Below are 12,264 nucleotides of genomic sequence, written 5' to 3'. Positions count from 1 at the left end.
CTAACCAACTCCTGCACTGCTTTAAACCTCAGCTAACTTACTAACCAACTCCTGCACTGCTTTAAACCTCAACTGACTTACTAACCAACTCCTGCACTGCTGTACACCTCAACTGACTTACGAAACAACTCATGCACTGCTTTAAACCTCAACTGACTTACTAACCAACTCCTGTACTGCTTTACACCTCAACTGACTTACTAACCAACTCCTGCACTGCTTTAAACCTCACCTAACTTACTAACCAACTCCTGCACTGCTTTAAACCTCAACTGACTTACTAACCAACTCCTGCACTGCTTTACACCTCAACTGACTTACTAACCAACTCCTGCACTGCTTTAAACCAAAATTGACTTACTAACCAACTCCTCCACTGCTTTAAACCTCAACTGACTTACTAACCAACTCCTGCACTGCTTTACACCTCAACTGACTTACTAACCAACTCCTGTACTGCTTTAAACCTCAGCTAACTTACTAACCAACTCCTGCACTGCTTTAAACCTCAACTGACTTACTAACCAACTTCTGCACTGCTTTAAACCTCAACTGACTTACTAACCAACTCCTGCACTGCTTTAAACCTCAACTAACTTACTAACCAACTCTTGCACTGCGTTAAACTTCAACTGACTTACTAACCAACTCCTGCACTGCTTTAAACCTCAACTGACTTACTAACCAACTCCTGCACTGCTTTACACCTCAACTGACTTACTAACCAACTCCTGCACTGCTTTAAACCTCAGCTAACTTACTAACCAACTCCTGCACTGCTTTAAACCTCAACTGACTTACCTACCAACTCCTGCACTGCTGTACACCTCAACTGACTTACTAACCAACTCCTGCACTGCTTTAAACCTCAACTGACTTACTAACCAACTCCTGTACTGCTTTAAACCTCAACTGACTTACTAACCAACTCCTGCACTGCTTTAAACCAAAATTGACTTACTAACCAACTCCTCCACTGCTTTAAACCTCAACTGACTTACTAACCAACTCCTGCACTGCTTTACACCTCAACTGACTTACTAACCAACTCCTGTACTGCTTTAAACCTCAGCTAACTTACTAACCAACTCCTGCACTGCTTTAAACCTCAACTGACTTACTAACCAACTCCTGCACTGCTTTAAACCTCAACTGACTTACTAACCAACTCCTGCACTGCTTTAAACCTCAACTAACTTACTAACCAACTCTTGCACTGTGTTAAACTTCAACTGACTTACTAACCAACTCCTGCACTGCTTTAAACCTCAACTGACTTACTAACCAACTCCTGCACTGCTTTACACCTCAACTGACTTACTAACCAACTCCTGCACTGCTTTAAACCTCAGCTAACTTACTAACCAACTCCTGCACTGCTTTAAACCTCAACTGACTTACCTACCAACTCCTGCACTGCTGTACACCTCAACTGACTTACTAACCAACTCCTGCACTGCTTTAAACCTCAACTGACTTACTAACCAACTCCTGTACTGCTTTAAACCTAAACTGACTTACTAACCAACTCCTGCACTGCTTTACACCTCAACTGACTTACTAACCAACTCCTGTACTGCTTTAAACCTCAGCTAACTTACTAACCAACTCCTGCACTGCTTTAAACCTCAACTGACTTACTAACCAACTTCTGCACTGCTTTAAACCTCAACTGACTTACTAACCAACTCCTGCACTGCTTTAATCCTCAACTAACTTACTAACCAACTCTTGCACTGCGTTAAACTTCAACTGACTTAATAACCAACTCCTGCACTGCTTTAAACCTCAACTGACTTACTAACCAACTCCTACTATACTTTAAACCTCAACTGACTTACTAACCAACTCCTGTACTGCTTTAAACCTCAGCTAACTTACTAACCAACTCCTGCACTGCTTTAAACCTCAACTGACTTACTAACCAACTTCTGCACTGCTTTAAACCTCAACTGACTTACTAACCAACTCCTGCACTGCTTTAAACCTCAACTAACTTACTAACCAACTCTTGCACTGAGTTAAACTTCAACTGACTTACTAACCAACTCATGCACTGCTTTAAACCTCAACTGACTTACTAACCAACTCCTGCACTGCTTTACACATCAACTGACTTACTAACCAACTCCTGCACTGCTTTAAACCTCAGCTAACTTACTAACCAACTCCTGCACTGCTTTACACCTCAACTGACTTACTAACCAACTCCTGCACTGCTGTACACCTCAACTGACTTACTAACCAACTCCTGCACTGCTTTAAACCTCAACTGACTTACTAACCAACTCCTGCACTGCTTTACACCTCAACTGACTTACTAACCAACTCCTGCACTGCTGTACACCTCAACTGACTTACTAACGAACTCATGCACTGCTTTAAACCTCAACTGACTTACTAACCAACTCCTGCACTGCTTTACACCTCAACTGACTTACTAACCAACTCCTGCACTGCTTTAAACCTCAGCTAACTTACTAACCAACTCCTGCACTGCTTTACACCTCAACTGACTTACTAACCAACTCCTGCACTGCTGTACACCTCAACTGACTTACTAACCAACTCCTGCACTGCTTTAAACCTCAACTGACTTACTAACCAACTCCTGCACTGCTTTACACCTCAAATGACTTACTAACCAACTCCTGCACTGCTTTAAACCTCAACTGACTTACTAACCAACTTCTGCACTGCATTAAACCTCAACTGACTTACTAACCAACTCCTGCACTGCTTTAAACCTCAACTAACTTACTAACCAACTCTTGCACTGCGTTAAACTTCAACTGACTTACTAACCAACTCCTGCACTGCTTCAAACCTCAACTGACTTACTAACCAACTCCTGCACTGCTTTACACCTCAACTGACTTACTAACCAACTCCTGCACTGCTTTAAACCTCAGCTAACTTACTAACCAACTCCTGCACTGCTTTAAACCTCAACTGACTTACTAACCAACTCCTGCACTGCTGTACACCTCAACTGACTTACCAACCAACTCTTGCACTGCTTTAAACCTCAACTGACTTACTAACCAACTCCTGCACTGCTTTACACCTCAACTGACTTACTAACCAACTCCTGCACTGCTTTAAACCTCAATTGACTTACTAACCAGCTCCTGCACTGCTTTAAACCTCAACTGACTTACTAACCAACTCCTGCACTGCTTTACACCTCAACTGACTTACTAACCAACTCCTGTACTGCTTTAAACCTCAGCTAACTTACTAACCAACTCCTGCACTGCTTTAAACCTCAACTGACTTACTAACCAACTTCTGCACTGCATTAAACCTCAACTGACTTACTAACCAACTCCTGCACTGCTTTAATCCTCAACTAACTTACTAACCAACTCTTGCACTGCGTTAAACTTCAACTGACTTACTAACCAACTCCTGCACTGCTTTAAACCTAAACTGACTTACTAACCATCTCCTACTATACTTTAAACCTCAACTGACTTACTAACCAACTCCTGTACTGCTTTAAACCTCAGCTAACTTACTAACCAACTCCTGCACTGCTTTAAACCTCAACTGACTTACTAACCAACTCCTGCACTGCTTTAAACCTCAATTGACTTACTAACCAGCTCCTGCACTGCTTTAAACCTCAACTGACTTACTAACCAACTCCTGCACTGCTTTAAACCTCAATTGACTTACTAACCAGCTCCTGCACTGCTTTAAACCTCAACTGCACTGTCAGGTGTGGGTAGTTAGAACACTAGGCCTGATGAACAGCTTTTACCGTGCCTATAGAAAATCTACACCCCTTTGGATTTCTTCCCATTTTATTGTGTTACAAAGTGGGAGTAACATTTATTTATTTAGGATCTACACAAAATACTTGTGATGAGTTGTGAATGACGGAGTAAGGCGCAGGAGGTAAAACACAGAAATCCAGAGTTTATTCAGTGTACATGAATAAAGCGCAGCAAGCGTCAAAACGAAACTGGCACAAGGGAAAAATCCACCTTGGCTACATACTAGGAAAGAGTAGCTCAACCGAGCACTCACAAAGGACAAGGGGGCAGAGGGAACATTTATACACAGACTAATGAGGGAATGAGTACCAGGTGTGTGTGATTGACAAGACAAGACAAGACAAGACAAATGGAGTGATGATAAATGGAGCAGTAGTGGCTAGTAAGCCGGTGATGACGAACGCGAAACTTGCCCGAGCAAGGAGGAGGGGCAGCCTCGGCTGAATTCGTGACAATACTCTAATGTCAAAGTGGAAAAAGTAATATATATTTTTTAAAAGATTAATGAAAAATAAAACACTAATATACCTTGATTAGATAAGTATTCATTTTTTGCTGTTTTACTTCAGTGCCTTGTTGCATACATATGCATGTTTTGGAATATTTTAATTCTGTATATTTGTATACGTCTTTTCACTCTGTCATTTAGGTCAGTATTGTGGAGTCACTACCATGTTGTTGATCCATCCTCAGTTTTCTACCATCACAGCCATTGAACTCTGTAGCTGTTTTAAAAATCACCAATGGCCTCATGTTGACATCCCTAAGCAGTTCCCTTCCTGTCCTGCAGCTCAGTTCAGAAGGATGACTGCATCTTTGATGTGTCTGGGTGATTTAATACATCATCCACCACATAATTATTAACTTGACCATGCTTAAATATATATTCAATGTCTGATTTGTTATTGTTACCCATCTACCAATCACTGCCCTTCTTTACGAAGCTTTAGAAAAGCTCCCTGGTCTTTCTATTTGAATCTGTGCTTGAAATTCAATACTTGACAGAGGGACCTTAAAAATGTACAGTATGTATGTGGGACGGAGGAAAGGGTAGTCATTCAAAAATCATGTTAACCCCTATTATTTCACACAGAGGAATTCCATATAACTTATTATGTGATTTGTTAAGCCACATTTGACTTCTGAACTAATTTAGGCTTGCCTAAACATAGGGGGTGAATACTTATGCAATGACTATATTTTAGTTATGACATTTGCATTAATTTGTAAAAATGTGTAGAATTTTATTTTCACTTTGACATTGTGGAATATGTTATGTAGATAAAAGAAATACAATTAAATATATTTCAATCCAACTTTGTAATGCAACAAAATGTGAACAAAGCTCAAGGGGGTGAGGACTTTCTATAGGCACTGTATATTAGAAATTAACTAATCATAGCTGTAGTACTCATAGCACTTTTCATGGAACTAATTCAATGAATCACGGTTGAACCTGTTAAAGGTGATATGACATCCCCGCACACAGTGGCGTGACTTCCTGCTTTTGAAAAAATCAATCAATTACTATTGGCTCTTGCCAGTGTGGGTATGCCTCTAAGGAGGGCACAAATTAGGAAGAGTTCTATCGTTTTTTTTTATGTCTGTAACCAGGAAGTTGCTCCGCTGTGTATGATGATGTCATCTTTCTGAGTGTACCTTTAAAGTCTTGCACTTAATTTTTTTCTTGTATATCTCCCATTCATACTGTATTCTGTGCTCCATTAAAGAATCCCTTTCATTTCCAGGTGTCCTGTGTCTTACCTCTGTAGTATGGTATGCAGTGCTCCATCTGACAGACTAAATAAATGTCAGTGATGTGGGAGAGGACAAAGTAATCATTCGGAGCTAAATATTACTTACAGTAATCCAGGTAGGTGGCATTCAGACACTGTTCCCAGGTCCCTGTTATATTCATTAGCGCACCATTTTAGCTTATCTTGTGTAATTGCATTAGCATCCAAATTGACGCACTTGAGCGCGGCAGCGACAATGATTAAAAACGTTCCCAAACTCACTCCAGATACAGCTACCAAACAAGAGTTCTGTGAGAGGAATCACGCCCCTTAGATAACAACAACACGCTGGCTACATAAGGGTTCAATGTAGGTAGGTGCCTAATTGTATATTGAGGGGCTCGTGCTGAAAATGCGCTAGAACTCACAAAGGAAATGCTGACGCATGGCCGGGGGCGTTTAATGGAACAACAATTAGGAGGAGACGTCGGTGGCTCAGTCAGTGGCTAATGCGCTCCTCCTGAGGCGCTCCGACAGCTTCGACAACAGTGCTTGTCAATCAAGGAAGCCATCAAGTGTCATTATGTTTGGTTAACATTTAACATGTTTCTAAAACCTTCCGTGTCTTGTACCATACTGGAGGTGGTAATGGGGGTCGTGGATGGTGTCAGTTTTGGAGGCCTTTTTGTCACAAAGAACCGTGATAATTGCGGATGCACCTCTTTTCTTCACCTAAATGCTAGCTTTGAACACTCCATCGCTGTATTCTGGTAATTATAGTTTCACAACATCAGTACCTCTTTCTGTCCATCTTTCCCCTCTGCAATTACAGTACGTCATTTACTGCTGTTCTTCCCCTCCCTCTCTTTACTGCCTTCTCACTCTCTACCTTTCACTTCTTCTCTCAACCAGCTCCCTCTTTACCTGGCACGGCCCTGTTCAAATGAATCCCTTCACTGCATCCTGCCTTTCTACTAGCTCCTTCTTGACACTATGTATTCCTTGAGGTGTTTCTCTTATCCAATCATTTACAGAGCAGTGGAGCAGTGAACATCTCAAGGAAATGAGGAAGTAAGGATGCCTTTTCAGGGTATTTGAACCGGGTCTCGCCTTTGGTCCATCCCGCTGGGCTGGGCTAATGGTCTGGGACCTACATATGTAGGAGGGGGAAGAGGGGGTGGAAAGAGAGGGGGGAAGAGAGGGGGGTGGAAAGAGGGGGGAAGAGAGGGGGGTGGAAAGAGAGGGGGGAGAGGGGTGGGTGGAAAGAGAGAGGGGGAGAGAGGGGGGGAAAGCAAGGGAAGGAGAGAGAGATGTTTATTTGTGGCTCCCTGTTACACCTTAACCTCCTTCCCCTTCTCCTCCATCTTCTCCTCGCTTACCTCCCTATTCTCCAGAGAGAGAGAGAGAGAGAGAGAGAGACAGAGAGAGAGAGAGAGAGAGAGAGAGAGAGACTCCTACTCACTAATAAAAAGGAGAGAATAGATGGCAGCCGTGTGGAGAGGAGAGGAGAGCTGTCACTCCACCAAACCAGAACCCTCCCACCAGCAGAATGGATGGCAGCCATCTGGAAGGGAGACGACAGCTGTCGCTCCACCAAACCAGAACCCTCCCACCAGCAGAATGGATGGAAGCCGTGTGGAAGGGAGACGAGAGCTGTCGCTCCACCAAACCAGAACCCTCCCACCAGCAGAATGGATGGAAGCCGTGAGGAAGGGAGACGAGAGCTGTCGCTCCACCAAACCAGAACCCTCCCACCGGCAGAAGCAGAAGGTGTGTGGGAGAACCAAGCTGAGACATGGGGGAGTTCAGGTCTCTACTCCTTTCACAGATCCTGGCTCATAACACTAGTGTTGAGGCCACTCAGAAGGTTGGGCTCACAACACATTCACAGGTTCCTAACATTGACTGTGTTTTGATTAATGAGAGGACATTGACTGTTAGATCGAGGGTAAATGTGATAGAAACACCATATGATTTACTACTTTGTGTTCATGTAGCCTACCGTGGTTATTGGAATATGCTTTGACTACACTAGCTGCATGTGCATTTTAATTGCTGTATTTCCATTTTCCCAGAACTTACAGTATTCATGATTGCTTTGTCACATAAGTAGGCCAACTCTGTGTGTGTGGGTGTGTGTGTGGTTGGTTTTACTATCCTTGTGGGGACCAGAAGTCCTCACAAGGATAGTAAAACATGGGAAATTTAGACAAGTGGGGACATTTTGCCAGTCCCCACAAGGAAAAAGGCTACTTTAGGCTTGGTGGTTCAAATCAAAATCAAATCAAATGTTATTTTGTCACATGTGCCGAATACAATAGCCGTAGACCTGACCTTAACCAACATGCAGAGTAAAATAAATAAATAAGTAAGACAAATTCACAAAACAACTAATGGAAAAATAGTAACACAATAAAATAACAATAACGAGGCTATATACAGGGGGTACCGGTACCGAGTCAATGTGCGGTGGTACGGGTTAGTCGAGGTAATAGGGGTAATATGTACAGTTGAAGTTGGAAGTTTACATACACTTAGGTTGGAGTCATTAAAACTCGCTTTTCAACCACTCCACACATTCCTTGTTAACAAACTATAGTTTTGGCAAGTCGGTTAGGACATCTACTTTGTGCATGACACAAGTAATTTTTCCAACAATTGTTTACAAACAGATTATTTCACTTATAATTCACTGTATCACAATTCCAGTGGGTCATACGTTTACATACACTAAGTTGACTGTGCCTTTAAACAGCATGGACAATTCCAGAAAATGATGTCATGGCTTTAGAAGCTTCTGATAGGCTAATTGACATAATTTGAGTCAATTGGCCGTGTACCTGTGGATGTATTTCAAGGCCTACCTTCAAACTCAGTGCCTCTTTGCTTGACATCATGGGACAATCAAAAGAAATCAGCCAAGAGTCAGGTTCATCCTTGGGAGCAATTTCCAAACGCCTGAAGGTACCACGTTCATCTGTACAAACAATACTACGCAAGTATAAACACCATGGGACTACGCAGCCGTCATACCGCTCAGGAAGGAGACGCATTCTGTCTCCTAGAGATGAACGTACTTTGGTGCAAAAAGTGCAAATCAATCCCAGAACAACAGCAAAGGACCTTGTGAAGATGCTGGAGGAAACAGGTACAAAAGTATCTATATCCACAGTAAAACAAGTCCTATATCAACATAACCTGAAAGGCCGCTCAGCAAGGAAGAAGTCACTGCTCCAAAACCACCATAAAAAAGCCCAACTATGGTTTGCAACTGCACATGAGGACAAAGATTGTACTTTTTGGAGAAATCTCCTCTGGTCTGATGAAACAAAAATAGAACTGTTTGGCCATAATGACCATCGTTATGTTTGGAGGAAAAGGGGGGTGCTTGCAAGCCAAAGAACACCATCCCAACCGTGAAGCACGGGGGTGGCAGCATTATGCTGTGGGGGTGCTTTGCTGCAGGAGGGACTGGTGCACTTCACAAAATAGATGGCATCATGAGGAAGGAAGATTATGTGGATATATTGAAGCAACATCTCAAGAGGAAGGAAGTAAAGCTTGGTCGCAAATGGGTCTTCCAAATGGACAGTGACCCCATGCATACTTCCAAAGTTGTGGCAAAATGGCTTAAGGACAACAAAGTCAAGGTATTGGAGTGGCCATCACAAAGCCCTGACCTCAATCCTATAGAACATGTGTGGGCAGAACTGAAAAAGCTTGTGTGAGCAAGGAGGCCTACAAACCTGACTCAGTTACACCAGCTCTGTCAGGAGGAATGGGCCAAAATTCACCCAACTTATTGTGGGAAGCTTGTGGAAGGCTACCCAAATACTAAGTGAGTGTATGTAAACTTCTGACCCACTGGGAATGTGATGAAATAAATAAAAGCTGAAATAAATAATTCTCTCTACTATTATTCTGACATTTCACATTCTTAAAATAAAGTGGTGATCCTAACTGACCTAAGACAGGGACTTTTTACTAGGATTAAATGTCAGGAATTGTGAAAAACTGAGTTTAAATGTATTTGGCTAAGGTGTATGTATGTAAACTTCCGACTTCAACTGTACATGTAGGTAGGGGTAAAGTGACTATGCATAGATAATATGCTTATCTATAATATGCGTGTAGATAATATTACTATAGTCCTGTGTAGCTCAGTTTGTAGAGCATGGCGTTTGCAACGCCAGGGTTGTGGGTTTGATTCCCACGAGGGATCAGTATGAAAACAAAACAAAAATGTATGCACTAACTGTAAGTCGCTCTGGATAAGAGTGTCTGCTAAATGACTCAAATGTAATAATAAACAGAGAGCAGCAGCGAATGTGAATGTATGTGTGTGTGTGGCGTCAATATGCGTGTGTGTGTGTTGGAGTGTCAGTGTAGTATGTCTGAGTGTGTGGTTAGAGTCCAGCCTGTGCAAGAGAAAAAATAATAATAAAATAAGGGGATCAATGTAAATAGTCTGGGTAGCCATTTGATTAACTGTTCAGCAGGCTTGGGGGTAGAAGCTGTTAAGGAGCCTTTTGAGCTGCTTGCCGTGCAGTAGCAGAGAGAACCATCTATGACTCGGGTGGCTGGAGTCTTTGACCATTTAAAGGGCCTTTCTCTGACACCGCCTGGTATAGAGGTCCTGGACGGCAGGAAGCTCGGCCCCAGTGATGTACTGTGCAATACGCACTAGCCTCTTGCAGTTGGATGCCGAGCAGTTACCATACCAAGCGGTGATGCAACCAGTCAGGATGCTCTCGATGGTGCAGCCGTATAATGTTTTGAGGATCTGAGGTCCCATTCCAGCCTCCTGAGGGGGAATAGGCGTTGTCATGACCTCTTCACGACTATGTTGGTGTGTTTAGACCATGATAGGCCCTTAGTGATGTCGACACCAAGTAACTTGAAGCTCTCGACCCACTCCACTACAGCCCCATCAATGTGAATGGGGGCGTGCTCGGCCCTCCTTTTCCTGTAGTCCACGATCAGCTCCTTTGTCTTGTTCACATTGAGGGAGAGGTTGTTGTCCTGGCACCACACTGCCAGGTCTCTGACCTCCTCCTTATAGGCTGTCTCATCGCCGTTGGTGATCAGGCCTACCACCGTCGTGTTGGTGGCAAACCTAATGATGGTGTTGGAGTTGTGCGTGGACACGCAGTCGTAGGTGAATAGGGAGTACAGGAGGGGACTAAGCACACACCCCTGAGGGGCCCCCATGTTGATGGTCAGCGTGGCGGATGTGTTGCTGCTCACAACCTGGGGGTGGCCCGTCAGGAAGTCCAGGATCCAGTTGCAGAGGGAGGTGTTTAGTCCCAGGGTCCTTAGCTTAGGGATGAGCTTGGAGGGCACAATGGTGTTGAACGCTGAGCTGTAGTCAATGACCAGCATTGTCACGTAGGTGTTCCTTTTGTCCAGGTTGGAAAGGGCAGTGTGGAGTACAATAGAGATTGTATCATCTGTGGATCTGTTGGGGCAGTATGCAAATTGGAGTGGGTCCAGGGTTTCTGGGATAATGGTGTTGATGTGAACCATGACCAGCCATGACCAGCCTAGGTTTAGGGTTAGGGTTAAAATTAGGGTTAGGGTTAGTATTAGGGTTAGAGTTAGGAGTCAGGTTTAGGGTTAGGGTTAGGATTGGGTTTGGGTTTGGGGTTAAGGTTAGGGTTAGGGTTAGGGTTAGGGTTAGGGTTAGGTTTGGGGTTAGGGGTTAGGAAAATACAATTTTGAATGGGAATCAATTGTTTGGTCCCCACAAGGACAGTAAAACAAACGTGTGTGTGTGTGTGCGTGTGTGTATCTGTCTGTGTGTGTGTATCCCATTTTAGTGTTTCATTCAAACCATGGGGAATTGGAGCAAATGGCAACAGAGTGAGACGGCCACAGCTCACCACAGTGACGTAAAATGCTGCACTGACCAGCCTCTGTATTGCGATGTTTTCCCTGGACAGACACACAGACACACACACACCTTCCCCCACACACACCTAAACCCGGTCCCCCAGGGACGTTACAGCATCAATGGCTCCTCAGTGTGCCAACACACACCTAAACCCGGTCCCCCAGGGACGTTACAGCATCAATGGCTCCTCAGTGTGCATGTGTTCAGCTACACTGGCTTGTGCTTGCCAGCGGTAGTCTCTGCTCCCAGTATAAACCTACAGAGGGACAGAGTTTCCATGCCAACCCTTTCTATGTGTTAGCACATCTATTTTAACTCATACACACACACACACACACACACACACACACACACACACACACACACACACACACGACTACAGTCACATTACTAACACATGGAGCTTTTACTCACAGTGTTTTTTTCTCTCTCTCTGGTGAAAAATAGACTAGGGTTATTCTCAGTTGAGGGGGCCTCTCTACAGAGCATAAAACAAGGTTATTTCAGGACAGAGAAAGCAACCTGTGAGTGTGCATTAGTGGAACACAGATTTGAGCACAGGACAAGCACTTGGGGCCCGATTCAATCAGATCCGCTTTAGCCGAAATCCGCATAGTTGATGTTTTGACGGTGTCCGAGCTGGGACTGCGTGTCAAATCCACAAGCGGCTCCCGGCATTATACCTAAAGCGGACATTGCTATTGGCTGAATGGATTCGCATTAAGATAAATCCCATGCAGACTTGTTTACTAGTTGGAACACTGGAATGTGAGATGTAATCTACACCTCCATTAAGATTATAGAAATCCTCTTTATTTTTAATGATTTTTCAGCGTCATTATTTCTATATAGC

This window comes from Coregonus clupeaformis, chromosome 15, assembly GCF_020615455.1.
Source record: "Coregonus clupeaformis isolate EN_2021a chromosome 15, ASM2061545v1, whole genome shotgun sequence".
NCBI lineage: Eukaryota > Metazoa > Chordata > Actinopteri > Salmoniformes > Salmonidae > Coregonus > Coregonus clupeaformis.
This window is presented reverse-complemented; position numbering follows the sequence as displayed.